At 39.7% G+C, this 10,603-nt stretch overlaps 1 protein-coding gene across 4 annotated transcripts in view; it reads right to left on the reverse strand.

The window, feature by feature from the left end:
* The window catches only part of lrp8 (low density lipoprotein receptor-related protein 8, apolipoprotein e receptor), a 174,534-nt gene that overhangs the window by 108,105 nt on the left and 55,826 nt on the right, over window positions 1–10,603 (reverse strand). The window lies entirely within an intron of this gene.

A 10,603-nucleotide genomic window follows, 5' to 3' on the forward strand; every position in this document is an offset into this window, starting at 1 on the left:
TTGTTGTTCCTTCCACTGAAGTTCAAATCAGTATAAAGTATAAATTAGAGATATCTGTGGAAAAAATGCAGGAAATAAAAGAAAAGTACTTGAAAATCCTCTTAAGTGCAGTACTTCCCACTTTTGATATACAGGCAATATAATGGTGGGTTCACACAAAAATGTCACCCTTAGTCAAATTGGAAACCCATGCATCAGTTTGTAGGCAATCACGAGTCTTCTATAAAGACTTGTGTGGAAGATGATATGTAAATCAATAACCATTTATTATTTTATTACGTAAAATGTGTTATTAGATTAAAAGTTTCACATTCAGTTCGGTTTTTTTCCTCTAAGTAGTTACTTTTTTCCTCAAATTGCTTTTTTTAATTTCAAAGATGAACTTTAAAACAAATCCACCTGATTGTCCAGAGAATACAAAAACCCTTTCAGCAGTGAGAAATCAGGAAAAAGCAATAAAACACAAAGGAGGGTGGAGCAACTTAGAGATCAGTACTTTAGCTTCATCAATCACAGTTTTTGTAGACGTATCTGTTTATTCAGCCCCTTTGGGTATGTGCATGTAACATTTGCTTCTGTGCCTGCCAGCAAATGCAAGTGGTCAGAAGTGTGCAATCAAGCTGCTTTTATTTATTTATTTTTATCTGTATGCAGCTGCAATACACTTAACACCCTCTGACTTTTTCATTTGTTCCACGTAAAAGAAGATCCAACTCTCTCAGCAGAGTACACAAACCTCTGAGCCGCACAGACACACATTCCCTCTGGTTAGGCCAAAAGAAGAGATTGGCTTTGACATCTGCCTCAGTGTGTATTGTCCTGTTCTCATTTGTATGGGGCCTAATATCGCCCTAACCTTTCCGCCACACAGCGGTTCAATTGCATCAGCATAAAACTGCTTCAGTGAAAAGCCAATTATCGTCTCAATTGCGCCACAATACAGCTTAGGCACTGCCCACGCCACTGCTGAACGTACAAAACAGCCAACAATGCTGGCAAAGTGACAAAACTGGGGCAGGGCATGCAACAGTGACAGAAAGGAGGAAAACTCGATTGCATTCCTAATCAAAAACTCATTGTGCAGAGGTTTTTTAACGCATCTTCTAACAACCTCTTAACCGCATTAATTTATGATCTTTAAGGCATAAGCTGCATCTTGCTTTATTTTTTTCCCTCATAATGTATGGAAACAAGGCAGAGGATGATGAAAATTGTGGCTGTAATCTAGTTTGCTTTAGGTGAGATATACAGTTGGAAAATATATAGTGTTATACAGAAATTATATTGCTTAGGTGCCAGTGTTTACATCTCTCTGTATAGATGCTATGACACTAAATGAAATACAGGGAATCTGTTTTAATCATAAAACCTAAAACGTAAAAAAAACAAATAGAGCAGGCACTACAGGTGGTAATAAATGCACAATTAAGATCTGAAACGGTAATTTGCCTGTAGCACTTGAATGTGAAAAGGCATCAAATGATTCTCTTAATTTCGTGAGCAAGCTACAGCGAGAAGATTGTGTAAAGGTAAAATATGAATGCATGAGATGAGGCATCTGACGCTATCTGTAAACCCCTCTCCCTACTGATTCATGTTCAATTACCACAAAATGCAGTGGAATACTCAGCTTAGGGTAAAACATGAGCAAACAGCACACTGCCGATCTGCAACAAACATGCTTAACATGCTTAATGTGTTTTTGCTTTTCTTTTTTTGCTTAAATAAGTAACAAGTAATCTGCTGCACTGGCAGCAATGGCCGCTTTGAAATGGCTGGGAGAGAAAAGCTTGAATGGTTCAAGTTTTGTTCAAAAAGTCACGCCGACACTATGGTGACACAATAGAATTTCATTGGGAATGGAGGTAACAAAGGGAGAGAAATGACTGCTTCCATCCCGTGCGCGTGTGTTTGTGCATGCGCGCGCTCGATTGGGGCGAATACAACTCCAAGCCTTTCTCCATGTCTGTTAGTGGGAAACAGTTGAATGGCATGGAGCAGGGATACAATGTTATTACCTTCTGTAGCTCCACCCCTCTATCAATCCATCTTTGCAAACACACAGATTTGCCCAACTTCAGTGAAGCATGGAACAATCCGTCTTTCAGTGCCTTTATTCCTGGGAAAAGCTTATAGACCCTAATTGCATTACTGGGAGGCGTAAAGGGCTAGAGGGAGCGTCCAAACCCGGTGAAGGAAACCAGAAATGGAATTCTGATTTAAGTGAAAGATAAATAATCCGTTGCCGACACTCTAGAGGTGTTCTTTGCCTTTTTCTTTCACTTTATGACTCTGACGCAACCACAACTGTTTTTTATTCTCCCCATCAGAACTTACACATCTCTAACAGCACCACTGTGCAAATTACACCAAATCATAATGGTTAGATATAAACAACAAATCTGATTAAATTGCTCCCGAACTGACACATTTATACTCTCCTGAAGTGGAAAATCTTTTAGTCAATGAAGAAATTATACGAAAAATGGGAGTGGAAGTGAATTTTATTTAATTAATAATGACCCAAATGGAATGAAATTGAAACTTAATAATAAATCCAATCATTTCTGTATGTGTATTATAGAGTGGGTGTGTCTGTTCTTTACCTAACTTGACAGTAAGAAATAAGTAAGTGCAATGCCAAGTTTGGATGAGAGTTGAGCCCAACTGATTTATTAGGAAGCTGATTTTCCCCATTTGCCAATCTTTAGGCTTTGGCATTTATTTAAAAGATGAGAGAAACACCCTTCGACAATGTAAAAAAAAATGTTGATGTTGCACAGTTTGCTCACCAGAGGGCACTCTGCAACATTCTTGTTGGGAACAAGTCCTGCAAACACAACAACTATCTGATCCAAGCACACATATCAAATGTTAAGAAAATCTGCTTGTTTCATGTATCTGAATAGTACAGAAAAATATATATTTCTCAATCACGAAATATCAATATCGCTCCATCTGTTTTATTTGCCTTCCAATAACAATTAAGATTTTTGAGTACTCCTGTTAAACTCTATATAGGAGTCCTGTACTGTACGACATTCCTATGCACAAAAACAAATCTGTGTTGGTAGGGAAACATGACTCTTTTATTCACATTGTAAATTTGAGGCTACACTTTATACACAGCTTCCAACTTTATTTACATTTTTGTGGCTTTTTAAAATGTCACTTTCAGTCTTTTAAAAAAAGCTGGCTCTTTCAGTAAAACAATGTTGTGTTGCTCAGAAATTGGCCCCATGCGTTGAAGCTGCCAATGTCATATTTCATCTGTTTTTTGTTTGTCGTCCCCCCCATCAGCGTTACATATCAAGCTGTCAGCCTGCCAAAGCTGATTTGCTTGCGCGTCGAGGCAGCTTATTCAAACATGGCATCTAAACAGAATACTTGCTATGAAACACAGAAAAGGCTGCATGTGTGAAAAAGTCCTCTGTAAGAGAAGAGATGTGAAAAACCGAGTGAGAGAACAGCATGTGCCATTAGAGGAATGGAAAAAAGAAAAGGCATAAAAGGCAGATTGGGAATTAAAAAAAAAGAAAAAAAGTTGACAGTTTGAACTTTAAACTTTTCGCTTTCTCTCTGCCAAAACACAAGGTATCTATAGTTCAAACTAAAGGCCCTAAAGTCAGTGTCAGGGCCTTCCGAGCCCACACGAGGGTGACAACTATAGGCTTGAACTCTTAGATTAATGCTGTCCCCCTTTCTGTCTCCAACATGGACCCTAGACTTCTATAAATGCCTCCTCCCCATCATTTAGACTAGACATCCACACATACACCACCTCCACCCCCAACAACTCTTTGGCAGGCTAGCACAAACAAGGGCGTGAGGAATGTGGCTTCAATCGCTGGACGGGCCATGAAGGAACATTAACTGCAGACGCCGAACAAAAGCTGCTTTTCCAGACTACTCAGAAATTTCTAAATATCTAAAGGTGTATAAACCTCTGCACAAAACAAGTTTGTGGAACAAAACGATTTTTTCCCCTCAAGAGAAGTCTCCTTGGTTAAGGCATTATCCAATTACCTGCAGATCAGATGTGAACAGCAACAGGGCAATTTGCACAGCAGGAGGAGAGGACAATGAAACTCTTCATCCATGCATTTGTCCTGACCTCAACCACTAAAAGGGCGGGAGACTGTTGTGAAACGACAGTTAAGAGGACGAAATCGAAAAAGCAAGAAGAGACGAGGACAAGTCAGAAGCAGATCACACATGAACATCAATTTAGACATTGCGGTGAAAGCGTCTGCTTGATATCAATTATTGAGAGCCTTCATGCAAGCAAAGTGGCCGGGCCACCTTTTGATTTACCCTCCCTCACAATGTAAAGAAAAAGAGCAGAGTGGCAGTCACCAAAACTTTGTATAGCTGTGCGACAAGTATTAATGATAGTGTACTAATGATAGCTGGCTGTTCTTGGGGCAATAAGCACCTCTAATGGCAAACACAGAGATAAGCTCTATTCCTATGCAGCACTGTGAGACAGATGGTCTCATTACTCCTGATTGAGAATAGGGAGAGTAGTTTATCCCGAGAAATGGGCAAGAAGAATCGCAGTAGAGACGAGGAAAAAAAGAGCTACAGTAAGTCAATAAATTCATTTGTTTCCAGATTCCAGAGAGCATTTTGATACACTTTTTGTTTTAATCCTTTCAGAATTTATTTTGGATTAGGCTTTCGCCGACGCTGCTGTTCAAATATACATAATCTAGTCTGTATATATAACTCGTGGAGGAATCCAGGGTAGCCAGCTGAGCTGGTCGGATGTTTCGGTATAGCTGCTCGAATAGCTTGTTTTGCTTTGTAAATATATTTGTGCAATTAAATCGATCGAGGGGCAAACAGAGACGGTGGAATGCGAATGCCCGAGGCAGCTGAAGAAGTATCTGCCCATACTGTACACAAACAAAATACACAGTACACAAAAGCTGAGAGGCAAAGACAAATATTACCAACGTCTCGTCAAACACTCGAGAGATAAACACTTCGTGCCGCAGATATAAAACACTCAAGTGGAAAATTGATTTAAACTTTAAGATTAAAAAGGAATCGAGGCGAGAGAGTGTATAGATTGGTCTAAATGGAGACCAATCAAATGTCACCTGCAAACTTCGGATGCAATGCATGCAGTCCTGCTTTTAGTCGATACCCCTAACCCTTTATCTGTCACCAGTATTGCAGAAGGCCAGACTTGCTGCGTTAAACTGACATTGACACATTGCAACAAAAGGAGGAACTGTCTTCATCTACATTGGTTCAAATCAAAGATGATAGCTTTAACACTGCGAGTCAACTGAAGCTGGTTGGGGTTGTTTCCGTCCAAGGCCACTAAAAATTACTGAGTTTAAACTGCTGTCAAACCCCTGTCAGCTGGGGTATAGAACATCATCTTTATGACAGCATGTAATGAATTTTATATCACTACCAATTTTTTCCCACATTGGACCACTCTAGATGGCTCCAATTTAAATCAGTTAAAAGTTTTCAAATTTCATATGTAGAAACAACGTTAAGGAAAGATCCAGCTGATTGCATTTGTCTGTAACAAGTTTTTATAAAGAAGATTTGTTTCTTTTTTTGGCTCAAAAGGGAAACTAAATTCTTCTATGTCCATCCAGAATCTCATATTCTGTGGATCCCACTGACTTACTAATTGCTGAACGGGTTTGATGTGTATCCATAAATATTTCATTATTACTATACCTTTTGTGTGTAATATTGGTCCACTCCTTCAGCCTCACTACAAAGAGCTCTAACCACCTTAAACATCAATGAATTTGAGAAAAAAAAAAAAACACAGCTCTGTTCAGTATAGCAGTCTCTTAGAAAATGTACTGCTTTGCTTCTTGAATGCATGTTATCTTATTACAGAATATTGCTTTATTATGAGTATTAATCAGAGGTCTGGAGTGATTTCAGAAAAACAGCAGTGCCACTTTACCATAAGGAAACAGTGTTTCCATGCAAATAATTTTCTTCTACAAGTGCTCACTTCTGAGCGCTTGTACTTTGAAGCACTTCATTGTTTGTTTCTTTCCACTTTGCATTTTTGATGTTTCGTATTTAATCCTATGAAGTTTAAATGCATTTGTCATAAGCTGCTTCAGGCAAAGCAGTCTGTCAGATGAATGCAAAGTAACGCGAGGCATCATCATCAATTTTAAAATGAGGAAAATCAAATCTGCAAGCATAGATCAGTTGTGACTTTGAAACACCTGGTGGAAATCTTTAAAAGTCCTCTGAGACACTAGTTTCTAGATCTAAGGCTTGTTTGGGGCAAATTTTAATTAGTCCTCTGTATAATGGATTGCTATTATCAACTGATTTTATCAGTTCAAAAAAGTATCTAACAATCCAAAAAAAAAAAAAAAAAAAAAAAAAAAAAAGAGGTAGCAGATGTGGCTGTGGCATAAATCAGATACCTCTCAGCTGTGGGCCTTGAGCAAGTGTTTTGGACTTACAATTTAAAATGGAACTTCACTTTCTATTTAAAATCAGTTTAGGCAGAAAAAACTACTTTGTTAGGATCTAGACAAGAGCATGTGTTGCATTAAAAAAAACCTTTTTACCCCAACATTAACTATTATATTAGGAAGCTCTTTACTGGACTACCAGATTGAAGACTTCACCAAAGATTACTCTACTACACACACTTACTCAGACCATTACTGGCAGTACTACACAGTCTGGGTTTCTTCAGGACTCATAGTATATACAGTAGAGCACCTAAAGTTAATTTCTGAGGTAAATTAAAACTGATAATGGCCATTTAATTGAGAACACTCTAAGCGGGTGCAAATTTCACAATCTCTGACAAACGAAAGCAAGTTTAATCAGGGCCTGTCTGGCCAGTGCCATCCTCCTGAAAGGCCAATTCATAAAGCCCATGTGAGCCCTTAATGAGTCAACCTCTCCAAAAAGCTCCAGAGCTACTGTTAATTACATAAAGACCAATTCACCATGGACAATCATCCTCAGGCAAAATACTGGGAGCCCAGGTTAGAGGCAACAGCGCTGCATAGCTTGGCATGCTACAGCCCTCTATTATGCAGAAGCAACAGGAAGTGCCTGGCACCACCCTGACAGCGAGTACACCGACCTCTACAGCAGCCAAGACGGTATCAGCCCTGCTGAAATGTAAACACCTTGAGGAGCTGGATGTATTTGAATGGGAGCACACTTCTGTTGTTTTTTTTTTTTGAACCATTATCTATTTAAATGAAACAAAAAGCTCAACAGATACACACCGAGCCCAGCACAAATTAAAAGTGTATATCAAACTACTGGATTCTTATTTTGATTGAAGAAAAGAATCGATGCTTTTGCTGTTTAAAGAAGACTGCTCTCTAACAAGCAGACTGCGTGGCCTTTATAGACCTTGGATAGTCAGGAAAGTGGCAAACGGTCTCCAAATGTTACACTCGATCTTTGATCAAGTCTTGGAAGTCATTCAATTCACAGTCATCTGCCATCACTATAAACCCTTCAAGGCTGACAGCTGGCCCTTTGATGTCAAAACATGCCCTTTGGCAAATATATGAGTATATGGGCAACACTGCTAAATTATCAAAAATAAAAGAAAAAAGATATACTTTCATCCTCCTCTAAAAAAAAAAAGTAAGGTGAGCTTGATTTGTTCAAAGATCTTTGGTGATGCTCTGATGTGATATTCCGTTGATTGAGATGTAGCTTCAAAAGAATTTCTACCCTTGGCAAAACAGTGTTTTTACTGTTTCACACAGGGATCCAACAGAATCATTTATAGCTGATTCAATGCCGAACGTCAAACAAGACTCCCTTCATCGCTGCGCATTTCTGCTTATAACACTGTGCGAAAGAAGAAAAAAAAAAAAAAACACTTGGTGATGCCCCATAAATCATGTTTTTCACGTATGCGTGTGCAATAAATACCGCAAATGACTGCCTGAGACTCACTGAACAGAGAAAATAATTCTATTTACATGTGCCATGCATTCACGCTCAGCATGTGAACATCTGACCTGTCAGAAGAAGCTCTGGATGGATCAGATTAATGGTAGGGTTGTCCCTACGATTATTATAGGCTTTTCACAGTTGGTTTTTCATCACTCGGAAACATAATTTCCAGAGGCTTGCGCTATGCAGCGACTGTGATGAATGTCTATGTGGCCTGCAAAAACGAGGCATCCAGCCAAGCTGCAGGTAGAGAAGGCAAAGGATCTACAGTGAATGTCAACTCTGAAGTAGAGGAAATAGTTAAGTCTGTGTGCCATATTGTTTTACTAGATTAAATTTAGTATTATGTCATATTTAGAGCCACAGTTAGCTAGTTCCCACACCCTACTATGGGAAGCATAAGAAAAGCCACCTAACCACTAAGGAGTGCCTAAGCCATTGAGCATTTCACAATGCACAAAGAGATCAATCACACAGTGTGAAAACAATGGAACTCAATATCCGGGCTGCAATGTCAGATCAGCAGAAATCTTGTGAACTCTTAGCTCCCAAAACAATACAGGAGGGAGAGATACGGCCTCCTGTGTTTTATTCTGCCTGGCAGCCCCTTAAGGAGATCAAAGACTCTCGTGTTAAAAAACTTATGCAAACCAATCCTTTTTTTTCCCCAAATACGCTAATCACATCTTGCTACTGCTTAGCTAAAACCATCCTCTTTAACTGCTTAATATCCCCATCCCATTACAGCATACAGTATTCCCTGTATTGGCAGCAGGCAGCTTACAGAGCTCAGCTCTATCGATCCGTCTTAGTGATGGTTAGACATGCCTGTGCTGCGAGCAGGCAAAGGGGAAAAGCAGTGGGGCATTCAGTCCGACTCAGATGTGGCATTCCTTCTCGGTCCATCAATGATAGCAGAGAAATCTCATTTCACGACTCACTGACATGTTTGCAAAGCCACATCAGCGAAGGCACAACCTGAACAAAGCTCTAAGGAGGCTCTAGCGCCAAGTTCAACCTGTCTGGGTCCAGGACACATCCACACAAGAGGTGAGAGAGTTAACAAAATGAAAACCTAACAGCTGAGGTGAGTGTGATGCCTCGAGGACAAACATTGACAACATCTGCTTCTTTGGTTGCTAATGGCTTATTGATTCAAGAGGCAAACACCAGCCTTCTTTTCCATGAAAACCGTCACCATCACAATCGAATCAAAGCGGCTGAGCAGACATTGCTTCACCTCAGAGCTGCTGGGCAGGTACCAATAATAGCTGTGTTAAAAATGCATTTCCTCTGAATCTACAGTTGTTGCCATCCAGATCAAATACTTTGCAGACCGCATGCATTTACGCTCCAGCAATCATGTCCAATGGGTCCTTCAAATCAACTGATAAAAAAGGCATTTTATAGTAAGAAAACCTGGATTTCCCCCCCCCCCCCCCCCCCTCCCAAGATCAAGAAGCCCCCATGTCTCAAAAACTGCCCTTATACACATGTACATAGTGCCAAACTGAATAACAAGAGGTCAAAGGTGGAAAATGACTTTAAACTGACTAAACAGTGCTGTGTGAAACCACCCTAAAACCTAAATATGAAAGTTTCATGTGGAACTTTCATATTTGCTTTGTATTCTGTATGCAGCAAGGTGCTATAGATGTGCAAAAGTCTGTACGGGCTAGCAGCTAGCCGTGAAATGAAAGTAAATTCTCCGTGTTCTCCAGCAGTCTAGAACACAACACCTTCTTCCTGGCTTTATTTTTGTTGCCCTGCCCCAGACAGATCTGGCAAATAAGTGGACTGAATATTGTCACGTGGTACAGACCACATTCTGGTTTGCCTGGAGTTTACTTGGATTTTCCTGTGTGTGAAAAAATAAACCCATGGGAAACAGCCACATGTCGACACACTCAGACCAGGGTAAACAAACCAATGGTGTGAAACGCCCTTAAGCAATTTATGGGTTAATAGCTAGCCTACATTAAAATATGTACATCAGCCAATAAAGTTTACTTTCAAATATTTTATTATGTCTTTCATTTAAAGGCACAACATCCCTAAGACCCTAGAATTAAGGTGTAGTGCTCTGCAAACATACAACCTACATTCAAGAATTAGTCCACCATTTCAGCTTTTTTTTTTTTTCCAAAAAGTAACGCTGGTCTCTTTTGATAGAAACCTTGAGTCGATCGAGTGAACTCATTATCATTTAAATCCAGGCTATAATGAGCACACAGTATGTGCCTTAACCTGTTCAGGCACTAGAACGCTCCAGCAGTACTCTGCGGTAATGCCCTTCCTCTGGGGTGATTTAATAGCTACCCTTACTTGTTGCTTGGTACCTCTGTGCATTTTGTTCGCCTGTGGACTGAGATTAATGTGAGCAGGCCAGTGGGGAACCGGTGCTCAGAAATAAACTTGCTACTTGGCAATAAACTAGATGGCCTACACTCAAAAAAATAAGTCATTGGATGAACTCAATTGGACTGATGGAAGGTTTTCCACGTAATACATCTATTTTGGTCCAACCTAATCGACATACATCATGACAATTCAATTAAATTGAGTCAGTAGAACACAATTTCGTAAATACTGCTAAAATGAAAAAAAGTACATTAAAATGATGTGAAAGGTTTTGGTTGGTCCAACTCAATACAATGTCATTCAC

The sequence above is a fragment of the Rhamphochromis longiceps genome, linkage group LG17, assembly GCF_057381845.1.
Source record: "Rhamphochromis longiceps isolate RC_006_pf linkage group LG17, R_longiceps_female_GT1.1, whole genome shotgun sequence".
NCBI classification, from domain to species: Eukaryota; Metazoa; Chordata; class Actinopteri; order Cichliformes; family Cichlidae; genus Rhamphochromis; species Rhamphochromis longiceps.